We start from the raw sequence: 18,420 nt of genomic DNA, 5'->3' as shown, positions 1-18,420 counted from the left end.
ATCATATTTAAGAGCCTATTTTGCACCAAGGGCTGGGGTAGACATAGAACATATAAGATAATAATAATAATGATGATGTTTGTTAAGCATGTACTATGTGTCATGCACTGTTTTAAGCACTGGAGTATATACAAGATAATCAGGTCATCCCACGTGGGGCTCACAGTCTTAATCCTCATTTTACAAATGAGGTAACTGAGGCACAGATAAGTTAAGTGACTTTCCAAGGTCACAGCAGATAAGTGGTCCCACTCCCAAGCCCATGCTCTTTCCACTAAACCACACTGCTTCATATAGTCCTTGTTGCACATGAAGATCGTAGTGGATGAAGAACAGGTTTTTTTATTTTCATTTTGTAGATGAGAAACTGATATGCAGAGTAGTAAAGTGACTTGTTTGAATCTATAAAGCAGGTTAATGAAGGATCTGGGATTAAAACCATATTCCTGGACTCCCAGCCCAGTGTCATCACCCTGACATGCTCCCCATTCTTACAGGCCCCCACCTCCCCAGCCTTACAACATTTATGCACATATCTGTAATTTATGTATTTATATTAATGTCTGTGTCCCCCTCTAGACTGTAAACTCACCGTGGGCAGGGAATGTGTCTGTTTATTATTGGATTGTACTCTCTACCCAGAGCTTTATACAGTGCTCTGCACATAGTAAGTGTTCAATAAATATCATTCCATGATTGATTGACAAGTCCTTAGGTGGTACCTAGAGGCATACAAAGATATTGAGGGTTTCGTATGTGCTGTGGCTTTCTTGGGTCTTGCCTAAGCAGCACCACTCACACCCTCTTATCTCTGCCAGTCTGGTTCCCTCAGAAGCAGTGGATGTAACTAGGAAGTGAGCAGGAAAAGTTGTAATTCATCTCAGTGTGCATGCAGCAATCTTACTTACAAATCCCTTTTATGGCCAGTGACCATAGCATAGTGCTAATGCTGGACCATTACACTGTACATGAGGAAGTGATTACTGAGAGTATCACCTAGGCAACTGTCATGATTGTAGCCATCCACGTCCATGTCAGCTATTTTTAGGATTCCTGAGGTGGTAACAAAAATGCAGTAGCTCACCAAAACCTTTCTTTCCAGGAAATTTTATTTCCACCATGTTAGTGAGAAGGTGACTATTTTCAAGAATCAATTATCTTTACTGAGTGCTTACTGTATGCAAAACACTGTACAAAGAGCTTGGAGAATACAATATAACAGAGTTGCTAAACACATTTTATGCCCACAACAAGCTTACAGTCTAGAGGGTGATACAAACATTAATACAAATAAATTATGGATATGTACTAAAGTGCAGTGGAGCTGGAAGATGGCATGAATAAAGGAAGCAAGTCAGGGTGGTGCAGAAGGGAGTTGAAGAAAAGGAAATGGCTTAGACAGAGAAGTCCTCTTGGAGGAGGCATGCTTTCATTAAGACTTTAAAGAGGGAAGAGTAATTGTCTAATGGATATGGAGAGGGTGGGCATTTTAGGCCAGAGTCAAGATGTGGGCACGAGGTTGGCAGCAAGATAAATGAGATCGAGGCACAGTGAGTAGGTTACCATTAGAGAAACAAAGTGCATGTGCTGGACTGTGGTAGGAAACTCTTCCCCAACCTCAAAGCCCTATTGAAGGCTCACCTCCTCCAAGAGGCCTTTCCAGACTAAGCCCCCCTTCCTCAGCTCCCCTTCCCTTCTGCATCACCTTATCTCAGTCCCTTCCCTTTGCTTTCCCCCCCCCACCCCCTCCTGACAGCACTTAGCTATATATCTATATATCTATAATTCTATTAATTTAAGCTGATGTCTATTTACTTGTTTTGATGTCTGTCTCCCCTATTCTCGACTGCAAACCTGGTGGGGTTAATGATTGTCTCTCTTTATTGATGAATTGTACTTTCCAAGCCCTTAGTACAGTGCTCTGCACACAGTGAGCACTCAATAAATATGATTGAATGAATGAATGGATGTAGAAGGGAGCAAGTTAATTGAGAGCTTTAAAACCTATTGAAAGGAGTTTCTGTATGATGCAGAGGTGGATGGGCAACCACTGTAGTTTCCTGAGGAGTGGTGAAACATGGCCTCAACGTTTTTGTTGAAAAATAATCCTGGTAACCGAATAAATTCTGTACTATAGTCGGGAGAGACAGAAGGTAGGAAGATCAGCAAGGAAACTGATATAGTAATCAAGGTGAGATAGGATAAGTGCTTGGATTAACATAGTAACAGTTTGGATGAAGAGGAAATAGCAGATTTTAGTGATGTTGTGAAGGTTAAACCAACTGGATTTATTGATAGATTGGATATGTAAATTGAATGAGAGAGAAGATGCTAGGATAATGCCAAGGTTACAGGCTTGTGAGAGTTACAGGCTTGTGGGACAGGAAGGATGGTGGTTCTGCCTACAGTGATGGGAACATCAGGGAAAGGACAGGATTTGGATGAGAAGATAAATTCTATTTTGGACATGTGAAGTTTGAGGTGATGGGTGGACATCCAAGTAAAGGTGTAGGAGGAAATATGAGACTGTCGAGAGACAGAGAGAAAGATAAGTGCTGGAGATATAAATTTGGGAATCATCTGCATAGAGGAGGTATTTGAATCCAAGGGAGCGATTTAGTTGTCTAAAAGAGTGGGTGTTGACAAGACTAGAAGGTGAACCAGAACTGAATTTTAAAGTACACCCACTGTTGGGAGGTGGAAGTCAGAGGAAGAGCCAGTGAAAGAGACTGAGAATAAGTGGCCACAGAACTAGGACAGTGCACTGTCAATGAAGCCAAGGTTGGATAATGTTTTTAGGAGAAGGGAAAGGTTGACAGTGTTGAAGGCAGTTGAGAGACTGAGGAGGGTTAGGATGGAGTAAAGGCTGTTGGATTTGAAGAAGATCATTTGTTACCTTCAGGAGGGCTGTTGCTGTAGAGTGAAGGGGACAGAAGCCAGATTGTAGAGTGGCCAGAGAGAATTGGAGGAGAGGAACTAGAGACAGTGGGGGTAGACAATCACTTGAGGAGTTTGGAGGGGAATGGTAGGAGGAAGATAAGAGTGATATAAGAAGGATATAAGAATATCTTAGGTATAACCCATCCTGCTTCCTGTGGTTCTATAAGCGGAGGGAAAGAACCATGGGAAGCAGCATTGTCTAGTGGGAAAGGCACTGGCATGAGAGCCAGAGGGTTTGAGTTTTACTCCCAGTTCTGCTACCTGCCTGCTTTTTGACCCTGGGCAAGTTACTTAACTTCTCTGTGCCTTAGTTATCTCACCTGTAAAATGGGGATTAAATCCAACTCCCTCTGATTTAGATTGTGAGTCCCATGTGGGATGGGGACTGTGTCAAGTCTTATTTCCTTATCTGTATCTACCCAGTTTTTAGTTCAATACCTTCCACAAAATTAGCTCTAAGTACCATAAAATTTTTTCCCAAACCCCAGTTAGTCACTGTGTATTTCACAAGCCTTGTTTTAAAGTTAGGCTGTCCAACCAGTGTATACAGGTGTCATAGCAAGCTCTATAATCCCTGGCATCATTGTGAAAACTCACCAATAGCACATCTTTAACAGAATATCAGTTCAGAGATCTGTATTTAAAGTTACGATTGAACTTGTTATGGGAATAAGGGGGAAAATATCACTTTGATTAAAACAGAAAAATCAATTATCTAGATGTAGGAGATACATCTGAGTAGGAGAAAACCAGAATAATTATGGTATCTGTTAAGTGAATACTATGTGCCAACCACTGTTGATGATGATGATGATGGTATTTGTTAAGTGCTTATTATGTGCCAAACACTCTTCTAAGTGCTGGGATAGTTACAAGGTTATCAGGTTGGAAGCCGTCTCAGTCCCACGTGGGGCTCACAGTCTCAATCCCCATTTTACAGATGATGTAAAACTGAGGCACGGAGAAGTGACTTGCCCAAAGTGACACAGCGGACAAGTGGAGGAACTGGAATTAGAACCCAGGTCCTTCTGACTCCCAGTCCCATGCTCCATCTACAATAATAATTATGGTATTTGTTAAGCACTTACTTATGCGCCAGGGATAGATACAAGCAAATCAGGTTGAACGCAGTCCATGTCCGCACATTCTCAATCCCAGTTTTACATATGAGGGAACTGAAGCATAGAGAAGTGAAGTGACTTGCCCAAGGTCACACAGCAGACAACAGAGAAGTGGCAGAGCCAGGATTAGAAGCCATGACCTTCTGACTCCCAGTCCCATGCTCTATCCATTATGCCATGTTGCTTCCCATAATGATGGTATTTGTTAAGCACTTTCTATGGGCCAGGCACTGTACTAAGCACTGGGATGGATACAAGCAAATCAGGTTGGACACAGGTCCTGTCCCATGTGGGGCTTACAGTTTCAAACCCCATTTTCCAGATGAGGTAACTGAGGCCCAGGAAAGCAGCATGGCTAAGTGGAAAGACAACGGGCTTGGGAGTCAGTGGACGTGGGTGCTAATCCCAGCCCCACCACTTACCTGCTGTGACCTTGGGCAGCCCACTTAACTTCTCTGTGCCTCAGTTACCTCATCTGTGAAATGGGAATTAAGACTATGAGTCCCACACGGGACAACCTGATTATCTTGCATCTACTCCAGGGCTTTGAACAGTGCTTGGCATATAGTAAGTGCTTAGCAACTAACTCCATTAACATTATTATTATTATTATGGTTGTTATTCAGTTAAGTGACTTGCCCAATGTCACACAGCAGACAAGTTGGCAGAACTTGAATTAGAACCCCTGACCTTCTGACTCCCAAGCCTGTGCTTTATCCGCTAAGCCACACTATTTCTCATGCCACATTGCTTCGTAATGGTAATATCTGTTGAGCATTTAGTATGTCCAAAGTACTAGGGTAGATACAAGATAATCAGATCCAACACAGTCCCTGTGCCACATGGAGCTCAAAATGTAGGAGGGAGAGCTCTTATTTAATCCCCATTTTACAGATGAGGAAATTGAGGCAGAGAGAAGTGATTTGCCCAAGGTCACGTAGCAGACAAGTTACAAACCTGGGATTAAAACTCCGACCCTTAGGCATGTGGCCTTTCTGGTGTGGCACACTCCTCAAGGAAGAAAAAGGGAAGATGCATTAATTAATTTATTTTTATTAGGCTAAATAAAGGAAAAAAGGAGTGAGCATGGGAGTGAGAATGAGTCTGGAGATATTGATTGGTGTGTAACTCCAAGAATAGAAACCTTGTCTTGAATTATTGGGAAATGTGATGATATGTTTCATGTGTAATTGGGCATGAAAAATCCCTTATTACCAGTTTCCATAGGTGTTTAAATTGCATTTGCCATACGAATATAATTCTGTTTATTTGTTCATTTAACTACCCACTTAAGATGCACTATAAGAAAATGTAGTCCAGAGAATCTAAGAAACAGGGGACCCAGCAGGTAAATGATCACAATGACTAAATACATTTGAGATAGAAATGCATAACAATAATAACGGGAATACTAATAAAGCATCATATTAAAAACATTAACTGATTCTTCTTGATGAGTGCCCCTTGAGGTGAGAGGGAAATAACCACATGCTCGTCCCCATTTTGCAGGTGATGAGAAGAGGACAATACCAAATAATGACTTTTAAAATGGTTCTGGGTAATAGTGATTAACTATAATTTATAGTGAACTTGCTTTCTCTTTTTCATAGCCATATCCTCAGAAGGGTGTAAATTAGCTGCAAGGTGTCTTCACTAAGGACAAGAGAAAACAGTTATACTGCAGTAGTTAGCAAGTGTTAGTTGAAAAATACCCAGACACAGGTTTTGGGATACCCACATTCTGAGACTGTGCTGTTATTTTACCTGAGACATGTTTTGTGAATGATCCCACTTCCGCTTTGTAGTAATGAAGTATTGGATTAATGCCTACCTGATCTGAAACTTCCAACCCATGAATTAATTTACCTGAAAATCTAGACAAAATTGTGAGGGAGGAAAAGGAGAGAGGAAGGGAGATGAGGGAAAAAAAGAAGAAAGATCTTCATTTCATCATGCACTTTACCTCAGCCTTCCTCATTTCCTGGGCATTGTTATCGAGAAGCCAGGTACAGTGCTTTGCAGGCAAATAAAAGGTTCCCTCAGACAATATGTACTAGTGAATCTGAGTTAATCTATGTGCTATGGATCAATAGTGTGATCCTTAAGATAGAGAAGTGGCAAAATCAAATGAGTTTTCTGTTTTCTTTGTTATTTAGGCTTTGAAGCTCCTTTTTTTAATTTACTCAGTATTGCTTCCTAAGGTGTTCATGCAAGTGAAAGACTGAACATTCAAGTCCAGGCTAAATACCCCTGAGCCTAACAAAAGCAAGTCAGTGCTAATTTGTAGCCTGGCTCTTTTATTCACAAAAGCGCAGTATGAGATAGAGTCAGTTGTATAGCACTTGCTAAGTATCTAATAGGAACAGATTTTTTTTTGTACTCTGGACTTTGAAAACATTTCTATTTAAGCCACGAGATAAATACACCTGTCATTTCTAGCCTTGCAAAAGGAAATCATGTGATACGCATGTACACGTATTACCAGACACATGCAAAAATCAATCAGTAGTAGATTATAATGTAAGCTTCTTGAGGGCAGGGATCCTGTCTCAAACTCTATTTTACTGTCTTCTCCCAAGAGATTGGTACAGTGTTCTGCACATAGTAAACATTAAATAAATACCATTGACTGACTGATCACTTTGTGCAAAGTACTACACCAAGCACTTGGGAGAATACAATAGCATTAGTAGAAATGATGCCTGCCTTAATAGAGTTTACAGCCTGGGGGGGAGACCATCACTAAACTAGGTTACAGGTAGGTGGAAGTAATAGAGCTTTAAAGACATGTGTAAAAGTTCAGTAAGGTAAGGGTGTGAATATACAAGTGCCTGGGTGACATGGAAGTGCTGGAGTGGCAGTAGTAGGGGAAAAAAAGTGGGTAGCAGAGAAATAATCAGGAAAATCCCAAGCATTTTGACTGAATTTGTCAAATCAGTGGTGTAGGCTACCTTGGGTAAGGCTTATTCTATGGTCAAGTTGTGAGTAGAGGGAGATTGGAGGAGATAGGAGCTTAGGTATGAAATGGAGAATTGAGGATACTTTGTAGTGGGAGTAACAGATAATTGTGCTGATTATAGAGCTCATTTCTTGAAGAAATTGTAAGTATGCTGGAAACAAAAATTGCCAAAAATCTATTGATAAATCTTCCAAAGAAAATTCCCAACCTTCATTCCAGAGCAAGCATAGTTGAATTATAAATTTCACCAGGAGAAAGTCTTATATATTGAATCTAGAATTCGATTTGACTAACATTTTGATTAAAGTAAAATACTACTGGAGAGCTTGGAAAAGACAATTTACCTCACCCTAATGATTATTCCTAGGAAAACCTTTCAAAATAAGATACCTCTAGGGGTGAAAGTTCAGTCATAATTGGTTTTTTTCTGGTTCTGTACTTAGCTGCATGAAGTACTTATTAGGGTTTTGATGTTTACCTACCAATGATATTTTCTTTCTTTGCACTGCAAGAGGTAGTGAAAAACATGATGCTGTTTAAAATGCAGCCTAAGTATACCTAAAATGTGGAAGTCATTTCGGGCTGGAGTAGCATCCTTACCTTCAAAATCATATGGCTTCACCAACTTTGTGTCATAACCTTCCTGTGATTTTAACATATTTAATACTTAATACCCCCATGGTGATGAATAGCAAGCTTTGCCTTTGACTGGCATAAGATGGTAAGTGCTTTGAAAGTCATTATCCTAAATACAAAAAGATTTTGAATAATCCTTCAAAATGTCAAGGCACACATCACATCAGCAATTGTTAAATATTTCTTCTAGGGAAAGAAGTTAATTTAAAACACTTTTGATGTTTAATGCCACTCATGACAGCGGCTAAAAAAATTAACCCTCACGATCCTTTGCCCTCTCTCCCCGCTCCTTCCCGGATTCAACTAGGGTAAAATGTCTATTCACTGATCTTATTACAACCATGCAAATAGCTGTGCTTGAAGAATGACAAAGAATACTTATTTAGGTTACTGCACCATTCAGGGAGTTTTGGGGGTTGAACTAAAACAAAACAAAAACAACAAAAAAATCCTCTTAACGTGATCGAGGCAATTCATGTGAGCCAGTCATCTTTCATTATCTCAATGTATAAAACAAATACAAGATAAAAATGCACTGTTCTTTAAATGAGATTTTTGCACTCATCCCTATTAAAGGGTATCACAGCCTGATAACAGCAGTATACAATTGGCTCCTCAAGACCTTACCCCACATAAATAGACATTCAGGTAGAATGTAGAACCTACTTTACTAGAGAGGAAGGGTGAGACCTAGCTAATACAATGGGGTTTCGACATATGGCCCCCACAGTCTCAAATGCAGGAAAAACAAATTAGCCAAACTATCGATTCGATTGAAAATTTATCTCAACTAGGCAAGAAGCAGCCAACGTTCTAGTTGGAAGTGATGTTTCCGAGCCCTGCTCCAAGGAGAAAAAACAAGACCAACCCAAATTGTGAGTACAGTTCTCAAAGACACCATCTCCTTCCTGTGCCCCTTGACTGTCACTTCACCTTAGACCCCAACACCTGCTCCTGTTCGATCTTTTGCTCTCTCAGATATTAACTGAATTATCATATTATTCTTGGACACCTGACAAAGCACAGGAACATAAACCCACAACCAAGAAAATCCTCAGTACTAACAGACTCAGCATACCAAACTTCAAATACAGATAACTCAGCTAGGAGACCTACCAGCTGTTTTCAAATTGTAACCATTAACATTGAAACCATGGCCAAACTGTAGGAACACAATGAACTCACTACTGAGGCTGAGAAGGAGTTAATTTAACCACCAGCAGGTATTACTGCTGACTAGCTCTCCTACAACCCTTAAATTTCTCTGACCTGACTGTGACCCCTCAAACCCTACCCTCTAATCAGTCTACCCTTGTCCTTCCTTCCCAGCCCAGACCCTCATCCCCACTGTCTAACCTATCCCCATCCCATCCTCCTCTCCCCCATCCATTTCATCCTTGTTATTCTTTCCTGGCTCCCGTCTCATGCTGGCTCTCCTTCAGCTCACTCTCAACCAACCGCTTCCTACTGCATGCACTATCTCCTCTCCCAACACCTCCAGAGCAGCCTCAGTCAACTGCAGCCTGTGGAACCACAGCTCCATCTTGGGGAAGTGTCCCTTCATCCTAGATCTGTTCCTAACACAGTCACTGCTTCTCCTCACCATTACTGGAAACTGAATCTTCTCAGCTGACATTATCTCCCTCTGCTCTCTCTGGAGGAAAAAAAACCCATAGTGTTTATTAAGCGCTTACTGTCAGGCACTGAACTAGGCACTGGGGTGGATTCAAGCAAACTCAGGCCCCGTGCCATATGGGGCTCACAATCTCAATCCCCATTTTAAAGATGAGGCAACTGAGGCCTAGACAAGTGAAGTGACTTGTCCAAGGTTATATAGCAGATAAGTGGTGGAACCGGGATTAGAACCATGACCTTATGACTCCTAGGCTTATGCTCTATCTGCTATGCCATGCTGCTTCTCAGAAAGGTCCTCATCTTTTCCAACTCCCCAAGACTCCCTTGGAAAGGGGGAGAAGTTGTTTTCCTTCTTGCTCTTCAATGTTTCTTTCAAACTATTCCATCTCCTACATCCATCTCTTTTCCTTCCTTTGATGCCCATGTCATCTGTCACATGTAGATGTTCCCTATGATCCTTCCCCTTCCTGCTTCCTCTCACTTCTCAACTCCAATTACCTTCTGCTCCACCCTACCTCACACACTCACCAACTTGGACACCCATTTGATTTTATCATCTCTAGTCAATGTAAAATCTACCCTCACCAACTTTGAAATCCTTCAGTCTGACGAAAATTTCCTCTACTGTTTTCTCTTCCACATATCCCCTCCCTGCAATTCTGTCCTGTTCCCCCACAGAGACATTCAAACTGTTGACCTGCACCAATTTTCTAAAGTCATCATGCACCATTTGATCTCAGTATTTGAACTCCCATGTACTGACACACTGATTGATTCCATCAACACCACCCTCCACTAAATGCAACTCTCTTGTTCTTTGGTAGCTCCACTAATGTCATGCATCTAAGCTGGAAAATTTGAGTACCTTTACAGTTTTCTTCCTCCACTCTTGTGTATTTGCCATGGAGCACTGCTGGTGGAAATCCAGACAACAGGCCAACTTTAACCATCTCTAACCTATCCTCACTTACTTCAACTCTGCCCTTTCATCAACCCAGCAACAATACTTCACCATCCTTATTGACTTCCACACCAATTGCTCAAACCAGATGTTTCAGACATTTAACCCCCTCCTCAAAGCTCTGTTCTCCCATACCCTCCATCTCTTTTCCCTAATGACCTGGCCATCTACTTTATTTTTAAATTGAATCCATAAGGCATTATCTCCCTAAAATCTGCCCTGCTGTTCTCCTGTTCCTCCCTTATAATAAATGTGATAATTATAATAAACATTATGGTACTTGTTAAGCACAAACTATGTGCCAAGCACTGTTCTAAGCACTTGGGTAGATACAAGTCATTCAAGTTGGACACAGTCCATGTCCTTCATGGGGTTTACACTCTTAATCCCCATTTTAAAGATGAGGTAATTGAGGCACAGATAAGTTAAGTGACTTACCCAAGGTAACACAGCAGACATGTGGAGAAACTGAGATTAAAACAACTGGGATTAGAACTCAGGTCCTTCTGACTCCCAGGCCCATGCTCTATCTACTAAACCATGCTGCTATTGATACTCCTGCCCTATCTTCAACTCTCCCACTTTTCCCAGGAGTTACTCAAAAAGATATCTCCCATATTCTCCCAAAATTTATCACCTACACTTGTACCTCCAACTCCTTTCTTTTGTACATTATCAAAACACTTGTCCTCTCATTTCTTTCTTACTGGACCACCTTCTTCAATTGTTCACTTTTCAATGGCTTCCTCCTCACCAACTTCAACTATGCTCATGCATCCTCTATCCTAAGAAAAGCACCCAAAAAACCCATGCTTCCTTCTAATTATTGTCCCTTCTCCCTTCTACTATTCCACTCCAAACTCCTTGAGTGAGTTGTCTAAACTCACTGCTTCCACTTCCTCTTTTCCAATTCTCCTTCTAATCCTCTCCAGTCTGGTTGCCAACTCCTTGTCGTCACAGAAACTGCCCTCTCAGTAAGGTCAGTGACATTCTTTTTGCCAAATTTGATGGCCTCTATTCCATTCTAATCCTCCTCACTTCACAGGTGCTTTTGACATATGACAACCTTCTCCTTGAAACATTATCTAACCCTGACTTCATTGACACTGTCTTCATCTCATATTCCTCCTATCTCTCTGACATGTCTTTTCAGTATCTTTCACAGACCTTTCCTTTTCCTCCCACTATTTACTTCTGGAAAGCCCTCAAGGGTCATTCTGGGTCCCCTTCCATTCTTCATCTACACCCTCTCCCTGGGTGAACTCATTTACTCAGATGACTGCTCCTTCCTTCTCTACATGAATGACTCTAAATTAAGCCCTTGAAATACTATGATGTAACAGAGAAAACAATTTGACATTCCCTGAAGTACAGCTAGCTTACAGTCTAGAAAGGAAGACAGACATCAATATAAATAAATAATTAAAATCACATCTCCTCTAAGAACTCTGTCCCGAACTTAATCCTCAGTCTATGAACTCTGTAGCATTGTATTCTACCAAGCACTCAGTGAAGTGGTCTGCACACTGTAGTGGTCAGTAAATGCCAATGACTAATTGATCATATGATCAACATGAGCAAGAAGATAAATATGCTTTGTCTTTTTTTAATGGTATTTGTTAAGGACTTACTATGTACCAGGCCCTGTATAAAACACTGGAGTAGATACAAGCTTAACTGATTGGACAATGTTCCTGTCCTACATGGGACTCACAGTTTTATTCTCCACTTTACAGATGAGGCAACTGAAGAGCAAAGAAGTTAAGTGACTTGTTTAAGGTTACACAGCAGGTAAGTGGCAGAGCCAGGATTTGATAAGTAAGTTAATCAATACTTTTAACCCATTTCCTGGAGGCTATCCACCTCCAGAATGAGAAGTTAGATTCCAGCTTGCTTCCTTTTCCTTGAAGAGTTCTGCTCTGCTAAGTTGTAAACTCTTTGAGGACAAAGATCATGTCTAACCTGATTATTCCATGTGTGTGTTTGACGATGTTTCGAAGTGTTCTCATTCATATCTCTTTCCCTTTCTTCCTATTAAAGTACCCACTTTCTCAATCAAACAACCAGTTATATTTTATGTGCTTGGCACCTGTTAAGCACTTAACAAATATCACAGTCAATACCATTCTTATTGCTATGAACTTTGGTTATACTCAATTTAATGACACTCCCCTGAGTGAATCTGAATCACCACAGAAAGAAAACATAGTCTATTTTTGCCTGTAAAGAGGAAGGACAAGCATGTAAAGCAATAGGCCCACTTAATTTCCATCAATGGGCTAAAGTAACTTGAAAGTTATTGGAGTCTTTATTGGTTTGTGTTGAAATGGTTTGGTGCATTTACAATTTCACAAAACTCAATCAACTTTTCAGTTTTTCTTTTAGAACCCTTTCTTTTTCCCATTAGTCTGTTAATAATCCTTGCTTTCCTGGCATCCCGGGTATGTTGGGTTATTATGCATTCCTCAGCATTGTGAAAAATGAAAAGTGGAAAAATCACATATTTTTCAGCTGACTTAACACTGCATAAAGTGCTGAAATTATTAATTGAACATCTTGATTATAAATTAGGTGGAAATAATGTTGAAGAAGCAGCCCCTAGTCATATAGGATTATTATTAGGGCTATACACTGAATGATTTGAATTCCATTCTGGTAGTAGTAAATATAGTTATTATGAGCGAATCCTGGCTCATGGATTTGGCTGAATGTCAGGCAAATCATGCAAGCAATTGCATCTATGATTTAGAGTTTTATATCCTAAAACATAGTGAATGCAATGCCCTATCCATGGTCCACCCAGCATCTCTGTTAACACTTTCTGAAAGCCCAAGCTATTATCTTCCTCTTTTCCAGAAGCATCAGTTTTAAAATGATTGAAGCATCGGTCTCCTTTGGCTTTCTTTTGTCTTCTTTTCTCTTCATGCCTTCTTTCAAGATGCCTACTAGATCTGGACATTAAGACATTTCATAAAGTTCCAAAGTGGAGTGCTGTTGTGTTATGCATCTGTATCAACAGTAAAGCTTCCTTTCCGTTTTAAGGCTATGGTGCTGGTGATGAAATTGTGTCCATGAGTGTGAGCCCTCTAGACTGTAAGCCTGTTGTGGGATGGGATTGTCTCTCTTTATTGCTATATTGTACTATCCAAGTGCTTAGTACAGTGCTCTGCACACAGTAAGCACTCAATAAATATGATTGAATGAATGAGTGACATTGAGAGAGAATCCCTTGCATTCTGTCGGGCTTCTTTTCTGCTTCTATGCAATTTGGGTGTGAGCAGAATGTATTGAGTCTCTCTGATTTTAGAACACTATAGTGAGTACTTGGGACACATAGAGAAGAAGTTAAAATGACGATTCTGGCTTCTGGCACTTATAATCTAATGGAGAAGGCCACAGGCAAACATTGGTAAATATACAGGTGTTAAGAATAAGAGGATGGTTATAAAAGGTATAAAAAGATAGATGGAGATAGAGAGTCAGATGGTCAGACATGGACAAATGAAATGATATACAGACAGATGGACAAATAGATAAATAGATTTAAGTCCTTTGGTGGAGAATAGGAGGGCAAAATTAGGAAAAGTGAAAAGATATTTTAGGTGGGCTTCACAAGGAGAGAGGTAATTTACTGAAGCTGAGTGTACTTTGAAGCAGTTCACCATGGAAAGGCTAAAATATCATAGTTGGGAAAAGTTTGACCCAAAATTGCATCCTCAGTTGACCTGCCACATTTCCTCTAGGAATCCAAAGATCAGCAGCTTGGGCCCCTACACTTAAGAGAGGGTGGAGGAATCCAAGAGAGTCACACCTTGGTGCCTCTCCCTGAAGTTTAAACTGACCCAAAGAGATGGAGGGTTTAGGAATAATGACGACGGTATTTGTTGAGCACTTACTATGTTCCAGGTAGCATTGGAGTGGATACAAGTAAATTGGGTTGGACACAGTCCCTGTCCCACATGGGACTCACAGTCTTAATCCTCATTTTACTAATGAGGTAACTGAGGCACAAAGAAGTTAAGTGACTTGCCCAAGGTCACAGAGCAGATAAGTGGAGGAGCTGGGATTAAAACCATGTCCTCTGACTCCCAAACCTGTGTTCTTGCCCCTGAAGCAGAGGGGCCATGTTGTGAAAAAGAAAGAGACCTTTATCTTGTGGTAAGAGGAGTTAGCAGAAGCAAGCTATGTGCATGTTAGAGCAGAGCATAGGAACAGGGCACAGGACTTTAAGCTCGTTATGTGTAGGGAATGTGTAGCCTAATTCTGTTGTGCTCTCCCAAGCACTTAGTATAGTGTTCTGCACATAATAAGCCATCAGTAAAAAAACAATTGATTGAATGAATCATAAAGGATCCTTGGAGTTTCAAAATATAATGTCTAGGAATGTGAAGGAGCAATGTTTCAGCTTCTGAGGGAGAGAAGAATGTGAACTTTCCTGCAGGGAAGTTCAGAAGGCCCTGGATTAGATCCAGAGAAAGGTAGTTTGAACTGGATTTGTTTGATTTTTACCTTGAGAGCATATTAAAAATTGTAGAGATCTCAGATCTTGATATCTGCCTCTGATAGGGGCTGTAGAAGATGCTCTGGGTGCCAGGGAGACAAGTGATTTGGGGATCCACGGGCTTTGTCCACAGGCTTCCTGCAGCCAGCAGCCCACTCACCCTCCTGGGGGGTGAGGGCTGTAGGACATTATTCTGGTCCCCAGTGACCCCTCTACCTTTGTGGAGAAGTCTGGGCTTCAGCTGTGGTAACAGCAAGGGGGCAGCAGGGACTTGGGGGGCAGTGAATAGGATGCCCCCAAATCTGTGGTAGAAGAACCAAGTAGTTATTACAGTGCTCTGCATGCAATAAGTGCACAGTAAATGCAATTGAATAAATGAAGACCCAGAAATATGGAGGTCTTTAGGACCCCAAAGAGGCTGCAATTGTTCTGATCCTACAGTGAATCTGGGAGTCTTTTCAGGAGGGATTAAGGGAATGGTCACAACAGATAAGCAGAAGTACAGAAAAATAGCTGGCTTACATGTAAAGACAGAGACCGTGGTGGGCGTAAGGTTGACTCAATGAATGGTACTTACTGAGCACTTACTGTATACAGAGCACTGTATTAAGGACTTGAGAGACAATAACACCACAGAAATGGCAGTCTACCTGCTCATGAGGAATTTAGAGAGGAGACATATTAATATAAATCAATCAATCAATGATCAACCAATCAATTGAATTTGAGTGCTTACTGTGTGCAGAGCACTGTACTAAGCACAAATTATGGGTATGTACATTAGTGCTTTGGGGCTGAGGATGGATTGACTATTCAGGGCTTAAAGGGTACAGGGTCTCTAAGTGCATCAGTGACAGAAGGGAGAGGGAATAAGGAAAATGAGGGATTAGTTGAGGAAGGACTCTTGGAGGAGGTGTGACTTTAGGAGGACACTGAAGTTGGAGAGAGCTGTGTCTGTCCTATATGAAGGGGGAGGAAGTTCCAGGCCAGAGAGAGGATGTAGACAAAGTATTAGTGGTGAAGTAGATGGAGACTGAGGTACTCTGAGTAGACTGGCATTAGAAGAATGAAAATGTGTGGTCTGGAATGTAGTAGGAAATCATCAAGGTAAGATAGGAGAGTATGAGATGATTGAGTGCTTTAAAGCTGGTGGTAAGGAGTTACTGCTTGATGCGGAGGTGGGTGAGTCATAATGCTAATCAATCAAAAGTGCTGAGACATCATATTGGCTGCTGGTACCTTTACCAAAGTTGCATCCTGAACACAAAAATCATTTGTATATGCTTCAGAATATGTTGCATTTCTGCTCATCTAATCGCTTATTACACTCTGTGCCCCAGGAGGAACATGACTGACAGAGATGAAAGAGTCTCAGAGGAGCTGTGTAAACCAAAAGCGGTAAACACAATTCCTTTGCATAGATTCTATGTCCTAAAACCTTCTGATGGAGACTCCAATTAGTGGCTTTAATTGAGCACTAACTGTCTACAAAGCACAATTCTCAGCACTTGAGAAAGTGCACTAGATTTGATAGACACTACCCTGCTCACAAGGAACTTACAATCTACGTTCTTGATGGGGGATTCCTCCATCATTAATAAGTACCTTCAGATGATGTACTTGGTCCATGGAGTCATATCCACTATGAGCAAGGCATAGCTCTAGATGCAGGTGAAGTCAAGGAGTATAGAAAGCACCATTTGTTCCTTTGAAGATCAAGAAGTTTTAGGAGAAAATACTGATTGGAAAAAAAAACTATTATCCAAAAATGAAAATCCTATAAAAAATAAAGAACTAAACCTAAAACATCAAATAATGGAACTAAAAAGGTTTCAGGAACTTTTTTACAGTTGCCCTGGAAATCCGTCTTGACCTCAGAAGCTCTAGATCTTTTTACATTTTTATTTATCTTTTTCACTTTTTGGATAATACATTTATTTTTATCCTCTCAGGAAAAATAGCTGATTGGGTGCAGTGAGTTGCACTGATTGGTGCATGATTATTTTTTACTTTGAGGTAATACTAGGTCTGGGGTCAATTAATCACTCAGATATTCCAACTTTTAAATCTAAAGTAGAAATAATCAACACAGAGAAGCAGCTTGGCCAAATGGAAAGCATAATGGACTGTGATTCATGAGACTGAGACTCTATTCCCATATCTGCCACTGCTACCTAAGCAAGTCACTTAGTTTTCTGTGCTTCGGTTTCTTCATCTATAAAATGGGACAATTGTGAGCCCCTGGCGGGCCAGGTATTGTGGATGATCGGATCATTTTGTATCTACCACCAACTTAGCACATAATAAATGCTTAGTAAATACCATAACTCCCTAAGGAATCTGGGGACAATAGAAAAATCTTAGTTGGCATTTTCTTCACAAGGAGCGGAGTGACCCAGTGGCTATGGTCCTGGGAGTCAGAGGACCTGGGGGATAATCCTAGTTCTGCCAGTTGCCTGCTGTGTGACCTTGAACAAATCTCCACCTTCTCTGGGCCTCAGTTTCCTCATCTATAAATTAGAGATAGAATGTCTGTTCTCTCTCCTTCTTAGGCTGTGAGCCCTATGTGGAACACTGAACTAGTAGTTACCTCAGTGCTTAGCAAATGCCCTATTAGTAATTATACTAATTACTTCATTCTCTTTGTGGAAAAAAAAGACCACTATATGGTTATTAAATTAACTGCATTGTCAGTAAATTATGTCTTTATATTTTCTATAATTCCTTCTCTTGATGGTAAGCTTGCTGGGCATGGAGCATATCTGTTAACTCTGCACTCTTGCAAGTGCTTGGTATAGTACTCTGCACATAGTAAGCACTCAATAAATACCACTGATTGATTGATTTAAGCATCATATTTCTCCTATTTGGAAAACTCCAAGGGAAACTTTCATTCATAAAAATAGATTTGAGATCCACTTTGTGTCTAAGTTGGCTAAATTGGTTGAAAACCTGGACTGTATACTTAAAGAGTTCTTTTTGTCTACCTGTAGGGGCAATATCTTTTGAGACACTCAGCTGGGTGGACTTTGTCAAGTGTAACAAAGCATTTTTCAAATATTGGAGGATTGGCCAAATCCAGAGTGTATTTTGCCCAGTGCTGTTCCATCAATTTTTAAAACCCATTTTTTTTAAGGGACATTTAATCCATACTGATTTCTTACTGCTTTACACTTAACTCATCAAAATGTTATTTTTCAAGAGCTCTTTGATGTTCATGATACCTTTGGGCTTTTTTTTTTCCCTTCAAAATAGGAAGTTGTGTTTGCCAAGGGTAAACAAACTTAAATTCTGAAAGGTATCATTTTAGTTCAAAATGCAGAAGCCTCCAGCTCTGAATGAATCCTAAACATGGCAAAAATTGTTACATGGAAAGATAGAGAATTGAACTGTAGATTTTCATCACATCTAACAATTCAGGAGATGAGATATATTGTTAACAATGGTAATTTACTTCATTCTTCCTAAGCCATGTAAGAGTAAACATTCATCAAATAAAAAGTCCACAGTTCATTAGCCCTTTTGAACTTAATTCTCAGCTAAATTTAGGATTATCAATCTTTAAAACGATCAATGGTATTTACTAAACAGTTACTCTTTTAAGGGCACTGTACTATGTTCTTGGAGAGTACAACAGAAAGAAAAGATTTAGTCGCTACTACCAGGG

This window comes from Ornithorhynchus anatinus, chromosome 3 (assembly GCF_004115215.2).
Source record: "Ornithorhynchus anatinus isolate Pmale09 chromosome 3, mOrnAna1.pri.v4, whole genome shotgun sequence".
NCBI lineage: Eukaryota > Metazoa > Chordata > Mammalia > Monotremata > Ornithorhynchidae > Ornithorhynchus > Ornithorhynchus anatinus.
This window is presented reverse-complemented; position numbering follows the sequence as displayed.